Here is a 14,166-nt window from a genome sequence, read left to right on the forward strand (position 1 = left end):
TTTCAAACATGGTTCAAAAACTACACCATCTGAAGCTTCTACCTCCTTGTACAGGCAGCAACATCAAACTTGCCCCTCATGAGGGTACAATAGAGGCACATATAGAGGGAACAATTCCAAAGGGCCTGGTAGAGGTGCCTCAACACAATCTGCACCCTCCCCTCAAAAAAGTGACTCGCTTCTCATTCTTACCGACCTGTCGGTGCAGACTACACTTGGCAAAATATAACACCAGATCAGTGGGTGTTGGACATGATCAAACATGGTTATTGTCTGAAGCTTCTAAACACTCCTCTAAATATTCCACCTCGCGGACACAATCTCTCCATAGAACGTCAAACTCTGCTCAAACAGGAAGTGAAGGGTCTATTACTAAAAGGAGTGATAGAGCCCTCACTCTTCAACCGCAAGGATTATGAGTGTACTCCATATACTTTCTAATCCCAAAAAAGACAATTCACTAAGACCCATCTTAGATCTCAGGCCATTAAATCATTACATTCTCTCGGATCACTTTCACATGGTCATACTTAAGGACGTGATCCCACTGCTTCAACAAGGCAACTTTCTCATCACTAGACTAAAAAGACTCCTACCTCCACATTCCAATACATCCAGCTCATCGCAAATACTTCAGATTTGTTGGAGCTGGAAAGCCTTACCAATTCAAAGTACCACTATGCTGAGTCACTACAGCACCACAGGTGTTTACCTAATGTTTAGCAATAGTAGCAGCACATCTACACAGACAAAACATTCAAGCCTTCCCATATGTGGACGACTGGCTTATCAAAGCTTCCCATGTGTCATCACTTTCAGATTACTCTCCATCAGCAGGGATTTGCCGTCAACATACAAAGATCAGACATTCAGCAGTTACAAATTCAACCATATTTGGTAGCTATACTCAACTCACACTTACGTTTAGCATACCCAAATCCAACCAGGATTCAAAATATTAAAATACTGTTACATCAGTTTCAACTCAATCAACAAATAACGTCCCTTAGGTATGATTGCATCTTGCATCACAATAGTATCACATGCTTAACTACAAATACGCCCACTGCAAGAATGTCTGGCGCGCCAATCGTCTCAGTTACAGGGTCATTTGCATGATCTGGTGTTGGTAGACAGCCACACCCATTGCTCTCTGCCGTGGTGGAACACAAAAAACCTGTCAAAAAGGCAGCCATGTTTCGACCCTGTTTCCCAGATCATTCTCACAGCAAATGCTTCCCTTACAGGATGGGGCATTCACCTACAGAATCTCATAGTAGGGGTTCTCTGGGATGCTTAACATCACTCTCCACATCAAATACCTGGAGCTTCAAGCTGTTCACCTAGCATTGAAAGTGTTTCTAACTCACCTAGCAGGCAAAGTTGCCTTGATCCGGAGGGACAACATGACAACTTTGTACTATTTACAAAATCAGTGGGACACTCACTCCCTACAGGTATCACGCCTATCTCAGACAATTTGGCATTGGGCAATACGTCACAACATCATCTGCTAGCTGAACACCTCCCAGGGATGGACAACCAGTTTACCGACCTCCGAAACAGGATGCAGCAACAAGTCCATGAGTGGGAACTCCATCCCCAAGTCCTCCTCCCTTACTTCCACAAGTGGGGGGTGTGCATAAAAAGACCTTTTTGCAACCGTAAACAATGCAAAATACCCAAACTTCGCCATCTGAAAGAGACTATTAGTTATAGATTCCTTACCTTAGAATTACCCCCAGGCGTCAGACTGGATCCGGAGAATTTTTCTCTTAGCAGTACCCCTGCGCATCGATCGACTCGGCGTCCATCGTTGGCGTCATGGTTGCTGGGATGACGTTGCGGTGTCTACTTAGACACCGCCCCTGCGCGCTGATGTCAGTTCTTTGTTTTTCCGGGCCAGTCTAGCGCAGGTTCGGAGAGGGCTTACCCCTTAGTCACTTTTTGACTAAACTTTTTTGACTTTTGTCAACGCCTTTTTTGAGTCTTCGACTCCTGATGCCCAAGGGATGTCCCATCGTCGGACCGGCTTCAAGCCTTGTGACTCCTGTCACAAGCTAATGTCTGTGACGGACCCGCACCTTGAGCGCGACCACGACCCAGAGACGCGCTCCAACTATTGGGCCATGAACCGGAAGTCTTTGTGGGAGCGGTCCTGAAAGCTTTTGGAGGCCCGGCAGTCGGCTCCTGGTCTCGCTCGAGGGGAAGGTCTCGAGACCGGTCGCCGAACCATCACACCTCGTCCATGTTTTCGAACTCATCGGGTAAGTTAAAGCACAAGAAGAAGGTGAAGAAGCATCGTCTCTTTGCCTTCCTCCCTTCAGTTGGCTGATGCGATGCGGAACCCGGAGCATCATCTCTCTAAGGCTCTGTCTCCGGCGCCTGACTCTGGGACGGCTCCGCGCTTCCCTCCATTTCCGGACACCGGAGTGTCCCCCGCCTAGCTTCATACATTCTAGCAAGCCCTCCACCATCTGTTTGGGCAGCCCAACTGCACCACGGAGTTGGTTGGGGGCCCTGGGCCTTCGATGTTGGCGGTTCCGACCCCGGGGCCTGAGGGTCCCCAGTGGATCCAGGCCTGGATCCCGATCGACGTCGGTCGACCTTACTAGACTTCCCCGGTGCCGATCCCGGCAACGAATCCCCCGGCATCTGCTGGGCCCCTGGTTGACGCCATCCCATCCTCATCCCTGAGATGGAGCCGGACCGACATCGGCCGACGTTGAATCGTACGCCCGGAGGGTACTTTTGTTCCCTTGTTCATCCCAGGTGTTCCCTATCGCTCTTAAGGTGGTGATGAGGACTTGGAGAGGTTGCTGGACCCGTTGACAGACCAGCTGGAAGAATCTGACTGGAAAGAGGAAGTGGGTGACACCAGTGATCTGGTGGATACCTCACCAGACCTTGGCATGCTTTCTTCCCCTGCAGTAGCTTCGGAGGAGGGAACATCCTATGCAGTGATTGTGCGTAGGGCAGCCAAGGCCCTGGGCCTGGAGCTCCCTAAAATGGCAGTCAGGACTAACCTCCTGACAGAGGTGCTTCAACTGGTGGCAAATTCTTCTGAGCTTCTCCTGTCCTTCAATGAAGCCCTCAAGGACGTCCTTTGGGGGACTTGGTCCAAGCCTAGCACAGGGGCTCCTGTGGAACGGGCGATTGCCCGCCTCCACCGCCCGGCTCTGGGCGACCCTATTTTCCTCACCCAACACCCTTCCTCCGAGTGCTTGGTAGTCCAAGCTTCTTCTTCCAAGGGCGCATTCCCTTCTGCACCCCCGGATAGGGAATCCGAGACGCTGGATCATCTTGGGAAGTTCATGTTCCCCTCCTCTAGCTTGGCACTGTTGTCCATGAATACCGCGTGCCTCTTGGGCCGATTCTCCCATGCCATCTGGGATACGGTCGCGCAGGTGCTGCCTCCGTGCCCGTAGCAGGCCCGGGCCGTTCTCTCCCAAGCCGTGGCAGACAGGAGAGATGCAGCATAATTCACAATCCGCTGTGGAATGGATACCACTGACTCACTGGGCAGAATGATTGCCATGTCGGGAACCCTTCAGTGCTACGCCTGGTTGATAACATCTGGTTTTTCAGGGGATGTTTAGTCAACTGCTGGACATGCCCTTCGATGGCCGACGTCTTTTTGGTGACAAGGCAAACTCAGCGCTGGAGCACTTAAAGGATTCTCGGGCTACAGCCAGATCCTTAGGCCTCGCTGCGTCCTCCCATCCACCACAGTCTGCCTTTCGTGGCTAGGGAAGGGGCAACCCACCAGGTCCGGCCCAGTCCAGCCACTGGTTCACGCAAGCTGCCCAGCCTCTGCGTGGCCGTGGATTTGGGACCCAGCAACACAGGTCTGGGAACCAGCGGGCGGGCCAGTCCACCCTTTCCCCCCTGCAGCAGCCTCCAAACCCTCCTAGTCTGACCTTTCAGGCCCATCAGCAGCCAGTGGGTGGCAGGATTCACCATCACCTCCCCCACTGGCAATCCATCACGTCAGATAGGTGGGTTTTGCATATAGTTCGAAGGGGCTTCTCCCTCCCCTTCGAGACTGCCCCTCCCTCCATGCCACCATCCATAGATCGCATGTCGGAGGATCATTTGGTTCTTTTCGGCCAGGAAGTATTAGCTCTCTTGGCCAAGGAAGCTATTGAGAGGGTTCCTGTGCCAGAAGTAGGTTGCGGTTGCTATTCCTGCTACTTTCTGGTGAGCAAGAACGACAAAGGCCTACATCCTATCTTAGACCTCAGGGCCCTCAACCGCTTCCTCCAGAAGGAAAAGTTTAAAATGCTAACCTTGGTTCGGGTCTCATCTGCCCTCGACCCTGGAGACTGTATGGTGGCATTGGACTTGCAGGACGCATATTTCCACTTCCCCGTCCTGCCAGCCCACAGGCGTTACCTACAGTTCACGGTAGGCCACGAGTATTTTCAGTTCACTGCGCTCCCCTTCGGCCTTACCAGTGCTCCGTGGGTGTTCACGAAAGTGATGACGGTGGTCGCAGCTCATCTGCGCAGATCAGGGGTTCCAGTCTTCACTTATCTCGAACACTGGCTGTTGAATGGGAGCTCGCCCAAGGCTTTCGTCTCCCACCTCCAGACTATGGCCGACCTCCTGCATTTGCTGGGGTTCTCCATCAACGTTCCGAAGTCACATCTGAGTCCCTCCCAGAAGCTCCTTTTCATTGGAGCGGATCTGGACTCGGCTATCCTCCCGAACAGCGGGTTCGGGATATTCAGGCTCTGATTCCGATCTTTCAGCCTTTATCCCGAGTTTTGGTCAGGTTGACTTTGCGGTTGTTGGGTCTGATGGTCTCCTGCATCCTGCTAGTACATCACGCCAATTGGCGGATGCGGGCTCTGCAGTGGGACCTGAAGTTCCAGTGGGCGCAACATCAGGGCAACCTGTCCGGCCACGTCCTGATCTCAGAGGGCACTGCAAGACAGTTGCAGTGGTGGCTCACGGACCGCGATTGGGTCAGTGGCAGATCCCTCTCCCTACCCCAACCGGAGCACACAGTGGTGACGGATGCGTCCTTCCTGGGATGGGGGGGCCACATGGGAGAGGCGGAGATCAGAGGCCTCTGGTCTCCAGCGGAGTCCCGGCTCCATATCAACATGTTGGAGCTGCGGGAGATCCAGCACGCACTGAAGCCATTCCTTCCCTCGGTTTGGGGAAGTGTAGTGCAGTTGTTCACAGACAACACCACCGCCATGTGGTATTGCAACAAACAGGGCGGGGTGGGTCTTGGACCCTTTGTCAGGAGGCTCTGCACCTCTGGACATGGCTGGAACATCAGGGCATCACCCTGGTGGTTCAACACCTGGCGGGCTCTCTGAACGCCAGCGCGGACAAACTCAGCCGCCGGTGCATGATGGATCACGAATGGCGCCTGAACTCTGACGTGGCGCAAGACCTCTTTCGGCTATGGGGAGAGCCTTGGTTAGATCTACTCGCCACCGAAGAGAACGTGCAATGTCATCAGTTCTGCGCGTTGGAATTTCCAAGGCGGCACTCGCTCAGAGACGCTTTTCGTCGCGAGTGGAGTTGTGGTCTGTTATATGCCTTTCCGCCTATACCACTTCTGCCCAGAGTGCTGAAGAAGATCAGGTGCGACCGGGCCCAAGTCATCCTTGTGGCTCCTGATTGGGCACGAAAATACTGGTATCCCGAGCTACTCAGTCTGTCAATCGATCCCCCGATTCGACTGCCTCATCAGGAGGACCTTCTGTCACAGCAGCAGGGGACGGTTCTCCACCCAAACCTGTCCAGCCTCCACGCGTGGAAATTGAGCAGCGGCAGTTGATGCCATTTGACTTGCCTCCTGAAGTCTGTGATGTCATTCTGGCAGCCAGGCGTCGCTCCACTAAAACGATATACGCCTGCAGGTGGAACAAATTTGTGGCATGATGCACAGCAAAGGCTGTGGATCCCCTTTCCGCCCCTCTTTCTGAGATTCTCCTATTTCTTCTTTCCCTGGCCCAGCAGGGCTCTGCTCTGGGCACCATCAAGGGATATCTTTCTGCTGTTTCTGCCTTCTTAAGGCTTCCTGATCAGCCTTCTCTTTTCAAGTCCCCTGTTGTAAATAGATTCTTAGAAGGCATTACCCACATATTTCCTCCTGTCCCCTTTGTGATGCCTCAATGGGACTTGAATCTGGTGTTAATTTACCTGATGTGCGCTCCCTTTGAGCCACTTCATAACTGTCCTCTTCGTCTTCTGACTCTTAAGACTGCTTTCCTGGTTGCCATCACCTCTGCCAGAAGAGTGAGTGAGCTCCAGGCCCTTTCATTTAAACCTCCTTTCCTTTCTGTCCATCCGGACAAGGTTGTTCTTCTTTTCTTCCTAAGGTGGTTACTGCCTTTCACATCGGGCAGTCTGTCACTTTGCCCACCTTCGTACCGCCTCTTCATCCCTCGAAAGAGGAAGAGAGGCTCCACCGTCTGAACCCAGAACGTGCGCTCTCCTTCTATCTGGACCGCACAAAACAGTTCCGGGTGGGCGACCAACCCTTCGTTGGCTACGTGGGCGCTAAGAAGGGTCGGGCGGTGCACAAGCGGACCATCTCTCGGAGGGTTGTGTTCTGCATTAAGGCCTGTTATTCCTTGGCTAAGAAGGATCCTCCTGTGGGGCTGCGCACCCATTCCACTCGGGTCACAGTGGCTACTACTACCCTGGGACGGGGAGTCCCTCTGCAGGACATTTGTCAGGCAGCAACATGGGCCTCGCTGCACACGTTTGCCAAGCATTACTGCCTGGACAGCCAAGTCCGGAGAGACAGCTTCTTCGGCCGTTCCGTTCTCCAGGACTTCTTGGTTCGCAGACCCACCACCGGGGTTGGTATTTCTGGGGTATCTGTTCTAAGGTAAGGAATCTAACTAACGTGTTTCTTTCAGATGCACAAGTTACTTACCTTCGGTAACGATACATCTGTAAGAAACATTAGTTAGTTAGATTTCTTACCGCCCCACCCATCCTCCCCGTTCTGCGAACTGATATCTAGGGTTAGGGTCATCCCTTTCAGGGCCCTAGTTTCGTGGCACCAGTGTCTGTTTTTTTGCATGGCTCTGCGTTCCTGGTGCGGAAAGCTATGTACAGAACTGCCGTCAGCGCGCGAGGGCGGCGTCTAAGTACTCAGACGACGTCATCCCAGCGATCACGACGCTGACGACGGACGCGGAGTCGCAGACGACGCCTACCGACGCGCAAGGGTACTGCTAGCGAAAAATCTTTCCGGATCCAGCCTGACGCCTGGGGATATTCTAAGGTAAGGAATCTAACTAACTAATGTTTCTTACAGATCTATCGTTACCGAAGGTAAGTTACTTGTGCATTAGTGTACATATTGTCCAGGGTATTTCGATGCAGAAGATTAAATCAACACCTTGCCAATGACTTACAGGCCACCGTAATACTGCAGCAGTGATAGCGGTGAATGCCGTATATCAATTTTGCACATTTTTGACTTTCTTGTCTTTGCTCATATTGTGCAGTCTACTGTATAGATTTTCTTATTGGGTCTCAAGGTTTTTTTATCATTTGGAGTGTTCGAGGAAATTAGGTCTACCAATGCTATCTCAAATTTGTTGTGTTTGACATGCCTAATATTGTGAAAACAATATTGTGCATACTGACCCTGAGGTATTAAGTAGTACACTTCAAAGTTGGGAGCGCTAACTCCCCAGCACTACATTGCAACTGCAAGACATTCCAGCATGCTCCGGGATGTTTACCGGCCCATGCTAGACTAACGATTTGAGATTGCACCTTGTCAAAAAATTTCAGTTTGATGACATTGGCATCTTTTTTTAAAGATACAGCAGCCTAGGCAAAAGCCCCAATTTCATTAGGGCAATCTGCCCCGCCATTGTTCTTGACAGCCTATTGCATTTCTCTATATGTACGGACGTAACCTCTAAACATTGGGCGTAGTTGTTTCTGACAATTCTTCTTGTTCCATTGATATTGTACCCTCAAATCTCTAATGAGGGCATGTCTGGCCAATTTATAGGATATTCCAGCTCGGGGACTGTAGTGGCCGTAGTCAGAGGTAGCATTGTTGTTTTGACCAGTTAATGGTTAGACTCGACCATTTACCAAATATTGTGACTTCGTTATAGGGTTTAGGTTCTGTATTTTTTACTAGATGGAGTGTGTTGTCGGGTGATGGCAATAACACGATCTTATGGTATCCAAACTTTATGCCATGATTGTGATGTAACTTTCGAAGCAAAAGGCAAGGCATTCCGTTGCCAAAACAAAAAAGAGCAAGGGGACATCCCTCCAAGTCTATTTTTCAATATTTATAGGGGGCTGGAAGTTGGTTATTTATATTGATTTGTGCAATAGGGAGTGTGTATAGCAGTTTAACCCACTGTAGTATGGCTTTACCTATCCTCATCCGTTCCAGCACTGACATCAAGAATGACCATTCAATAGAGCCAAAGGCCTTGGTTTCAGCAAGGAATGTGGCCACTGCTTAGATGTCCAGGTTTATTTTGTACATAATGGCAAACAGGGGGTTTAGGTTATCTACCATTGACCGATGCTGAATAAACTGATTGATATGGGTGAGCGATGCAGAAGGGAGTGTAGCTGGTTGGCCAGGTTCTTTGCTAAAATGTTATTGTCACTATTAATGATATTGGTCTTTAGGAGTTTCAAAGCAGGGTAGTCTTGCCCGACTTCAGAAGCATGAGGACTATTGCTTCTCTTAAAGCACACGTCTTACTTTTGCCTCAAAATAGATCAGGAGTAAAAAGGGGGCCAGCTCGTCAGCGAGTTCTTTATAAAACTCAATTGGTAGTTCCTCACTACCTGGTGCCTAACTATTTTCATACTTTGGCCTTTTTTATGTCATTTGGAGAGCACAGTGTTTCATGCTCTATTTCTATCCACTTCAGTGTTACCCTGTCAAGATACTTCTTAGTATCACCCATATCTGGGGGGCATTTTGTGAGTATAATTGGTAATAAAATTAAAAAGAGGCTGCTAGAATGTCTACTAGTAATGTACCGGGAAGTCCTCAGTCGATTCGATATGGATATTAGACGCCACTCATTGCAGGCTGGCCAGCCTGTGACCAGCGCATTCTCCTTCCCAATATATAATTGCTGACGTGTAATTAACTAGAAATTCAAGTTCCCTGTCAATCGTTTCTCTAAACTCCTGTTTAAATTTCATACCAAGCATTTTCTAGTATTCTAATTTCTGTCTGTTTAGTTTGTGTCTGGTTTTAAGTATGCAGTGCCTTTTGGATAAACATCCCCCTTCTCCCCCTAAACATAACCTTAAACGCCTCCCAAAGCAATAAATGTCAACCCATCCTTGGTTTGTGTCAAAGTACGAAATGATTATCAGTGTCCCACGTGAACACATTTTGTCAATTTCCCACTTGAACACATTGTCCATTAGCATATTTGGCTGAAGTCTCCATGTTCTGTGCACTTCTATAGACTAAGGGAGAGGTAGGATCAGGACCACAGGTGATTGGTCAGAATATGTTCATGGGAGTCGTGTTATTGAGTTCGTCCAGCCCATGACATCTCTCACACTCAACCAGAAATCAATCCTAGACGCAGAGCTGTGGGCTGTACAATATAGCTTCTGTACTGTATTGTATCTGGTACGCCAAATTTATACCATGTTTTGTAATATATTACACTGTATTTCTCTAGCCTGGATACTGCGTCTCTTCTCTATTGCTTGTGCTGTCAACTGTGGCACGCACTGTCAGATTGTGGTTGTTTGTGGGTACAGTGTTGCACATCGTGCCATAACGTGTGAGGAACCTCCAGATCATCACGGTTGGGGCCAAAGGTATTTATAAAAGTGAGGCGTCATCTGTAAGAGACCTTGAATAATGAGATAGTGGCCTTCAGGGTCTGCAGAACTGGCTTGAAATATATGCCTTTATTAACCACTAGTGTAACACTACTGGCATACGCAGAGATGGTCTAAAATCTCTATGTGCACTCCAGATCTTCCAAGCACATTAGTCGTGTGGTCTCCGGTTAGAAGTGTCTCCTGTAAAAATAGTGTTTGTGTATATAATGTCTGATGATGTAAGTTATAATTTGACAAGTCTTCCTTGAGGTATTAAGCCCTCTAACATTCCATGCCATCAGATTTAGGTGAGACTGGGTGTGTGCTTTGCATGAGGTGAGGGGCCATGCTCCCGCCCTATGGTTTGAGTCTCTGTGCATGCGTCACACCTCGATTTCCGAGGCACGTTATTCAATCTGTTTAATTTGCAGCAGCTCAGACCCTTCAGTCCCTTATGTTCACAACACCGTCACTGGAATCTACACACGTAGTAGTGATGGTGACGCCCAAAGGGAAGGGGGTCTGCACCAAATAATAAACTAAAACAAGAAACTAAAAGAATGAAGTTGCAGATCTCCCTGTTGGAAAAGGCAGTAGGTTCAATCACCTCTCTAGCCACTCATCACCATTCTCTTTTAGGCACAACTTCTCGTTTCTCAACTAAAATATCAACACCTACCGGAGGAGCTTCATTTGGATGGTTTAGTTGCTTATTTTGTGAGTGCTCAGAGGTTTCCCTGGTAGCAGGTAATCCTTGAACAGAATAGTGTGGTAGTAGATTGGACTTTGACGATCTCCATCTAGCACTGACCACGTTCAGATCAACACTTATCCTGTGTTACGATCGAGGATTCCTTGAATCACCCAATGACAAATTGCACTCCCCCTCTTCACCTTACTATCTTGTTCGCGTTTCATCCCTACATTGTAATAACACTTGCACAATGGGTTACATTACACATCACAAAAACAAAGTGTTACATCACATCTCAAAACGAGCTTTTTTCTCAGAGTTGTGTTTTTGCACAGTATACATTAAAAGGCATAAAGAGAAATATTGCTGTTACCGCAGCAGGTTACTCAGCTGTAGATACAGGTATTCGGGTTTCAGGAAATTACTACCGCACCCACTGTTTATTAATCAACCTCTGGTTTCTCAAGTGTCAAAGGAACAACGTGCACGGTTTTGAGGCTTAATTCCTTCAGCAGTTTCATACCAGCCCAGATTCTTAAATACACACCAAAAAGCAGTTCAGTCTTTCCGCTGTCCTCCTACAGGACTTTGCAAGGCCCACAACTATTACTCGACCCATGGTCAGTCAGGCTCTTCGTTGCCAGATGCTGCTGGCTTCCGGGGGACCCCCTTGCTTAAACCCTCCCAAGCTGCTGCTCCATCCACCCTCCTTGGAGGCTCCATGCGGAGCACTGAGAATCCAAAGGCTGCAGGTTTATACAGCGTCCAGACAAAATGGCCGCCACATCTTCCGAGGCTTGTGTGAACCTCGGCTCTTACGAGATTCCATGACTTGACTGCACACTCAGTGTATTCATTGTTCTTTGGGTTGTTGTGGCCTGGGGCTGTCCCCACGAGGTCTACTCGGTCTCATTTCACCAGTAAAAGTCTAGAAATGTAAAGGCAAATGCTCTGGTCAAGTATGACTACTTCTTACTTTAAGAAATATGAATGCACAATGTTTTGGTAAAACACCATTATTTCTTGCCTCCATACTGCCCATACACTACATGCCCCTTAGGAACAGTTGCCACAGAGGATGCCAAGAAAGTCGCTGACCAGATGCTTTCAGATGCACTGGTTTACCTATTGATGTTCATGCAACAGAGACATCCCCGACACATACTGCACCATTGCTGATCTGTGTGTATCCTTTTGTGCTTGGGGTGTTTGTTTGTTACCATGCCTATAACTTCCCCTCCCCAGCCCACACTGAATCCAAACTTTTCACTGGAAGAACTCCTAACTGAACACCGGCTCTGCTGGAACGCTAATATTCCCCAATTAAAGTAGGCACATTTTAACAGTACCTAAGTGAGCCACTTCTGTGTAGGAAGAGTAGCAACATAATTGAATTTGTGTCACCCACCCTGTGCTGAGATTACTCTATTAACTTGCCACTCGTTTGCAACACGAAAAGTGGATTTCCAACCGTATGTGGTTTATAAGTACATCTAACTGCTCATTGCTTTATAACAGGTCTTATTTCATTGCAAGTGTGATGGATTGTGCTCTGCAGAATTGTAACTGGAGTAACCATGCTTCTGATGTATGAACAAGTCCGTTTGGGTGAGTTCACTTCATTGGATGGCTAAACAAACATCAGTAGTCCCTGGGCTTTGAAAAGGAGCGTACAGTTGTACTTTGTGTAAGGCTTCAGGCATCTATCATTCTACATCACTGAGGCGATGGCCCTGCACCCAGGTATCTGCATCGCAGGCGGTCTTTTTCCTGGTTGAGTATTTGTTTATAAAGTTTGATCAAGCCTGGGGGGGGGGGGGGGGTCAATGAACAACTGCGTTATATATTTCATGGTAAACCTGGGGTAGAGCTTGGCATATTACATGACCAGGGTTTGTAGTTTTGTTTTTAACCGTTAGGAATTTCCTTTGAGCATCTTGCAGTGATTGGGTAAACTCCGGATTGAGAGTAATAGTAGATCCAGAGCTGTTGAGGTCTCTGTTCTCTAGCGCCATTTTTTTTTTTTAACCATTCTTTTTATTAAACAGTAACCGGTGATTGGTACATTACAGAGGAGCCAAGCAGTTAATACTTTACATCGTGCATGAATGGAAGGATATACAGACAGCACATATGAGTGGAACATTACGGCAAAATAGGGTCATCATGATCAACATTTCGAGGTGGTGTGCATATCTCTCCTCTAAAAGTGTTCCACGGGTTCCAAATAAGTGACCACTTCCTAGGACACCCTCTTGCCAAATACACTGTCTTTTCTCTAAACATGCACCAATCGAGATTTTTCTCCCAATCCTTCAACTTGGGTGCATGAGCTGCCCCCCAAAATTGAGCTATATTTCGTTTAGCCAGCATGTACCCCAGAGTGGCCCACTGGGTTTGCGACGCGTTTAAATCTCTGGGCTCCCAGATGTTCAGGAGGCACCTTCTTACCTCGGGGTGGAGGGAGTCGTGCAATACTTTGTTAATTGTGTCATTCACCTGACGCCAAAAGAGGCTGACATGTGAGCATTCCCAAATGATGTGCATAAATGTTCCGGTTAGGCCACACCGCCGTTTACAATCCCCAGCATCCGACCACCCCATGTGTACCAATCTAGGCCCTGTTATGTAGGTTCTGTGCGGGATCTTTAATTGAACCAGTCGCAGACGTGCCGGGATGGCCACCACCTTAGGGGAGGAAACCGCCGCCTGCCAATCCTCATCGTCAAGCTCTACCCCATCCTGTACCCGCTTATCTCGCAATCGTGTGAGGGGGTCTGCCATATGATTAATTAACTTTTTGTATATTAATGATATCGTTTTATCTGGGAGGTATCCATCCAGGACTCTGTCCTCCAGGGGGGAGGCCTCCGGGGGATCGGCTCCTCTAGGCAATAAGGACTGAAGCGAGTGTGATACTTGTATATAGCAAAAACGTTCAGTATCCGCCAAATCATACTCACTCTGAAGCACACTTAAGGACTTGATTTCCCCAAACATCTTTAATCGCTGAGATCCCAATGATGTCCCACTTATCGAACCCCTTCGTCCAGCATCTATCGCCATTTTTAGTATCTGATTGAGGTCCTTGTAGTTGAGAAGCTTACCGATTATGGGTCTTGGTGGTGGTACAGATCTTGGGGCCAGGGTGCTTTTTCCACTACAATTGTGAAATGTTGGTATAGTCAAAGATTTTGCCCAGAATAGTCTCTTTGAAGTAGTCAATGCTGCCCATTCCTGTGGATTCTATCATTCTGAGGTTACTCGTGTGAAACCAGGTTTCTAGGTCCTCATTTCTAAAAAAAAATCAAAAAAAGAAAATTCCACCTACCTTGCCATTTCTTTTTGCTTTTTAGCTAGCTATACTATATCGTCCTTCTGAAAGTTGGTGTTCCACCATGTCTATGCGGCTGTTGTGTTTGTCTGCGCGGTCTTTCATGTCGTCAATTCGCCGTGTACAAGTATCAATCTTGTTACCTAGGAATGGGAATCTATCTTTCATTTCAGGAGTCCTTGATGTCTTTATCTATACACACCTTGTTGGACAGTTCTGCAGAATCAACAGTTTTGGATTGCACCCACACTTCTGCACACAAAATATTTGTTATATCCTCAAACGTGAGTCTGGGCTGCTTTGCATCTGTTTTGCAAAT

This window comes from Triturus cristatus, chromosome 8, assembly GCF_964204655.1.
Source record: "Triturus cristatus chromosome 8, aTriCri1.1, whole genome shotgun sequence".
Lineage (NCBI taxonomy): Eukaryota > Metazoa > Chordata > Amphibia > Caudata > Salamandridae > Triturus > Triturus cristatus.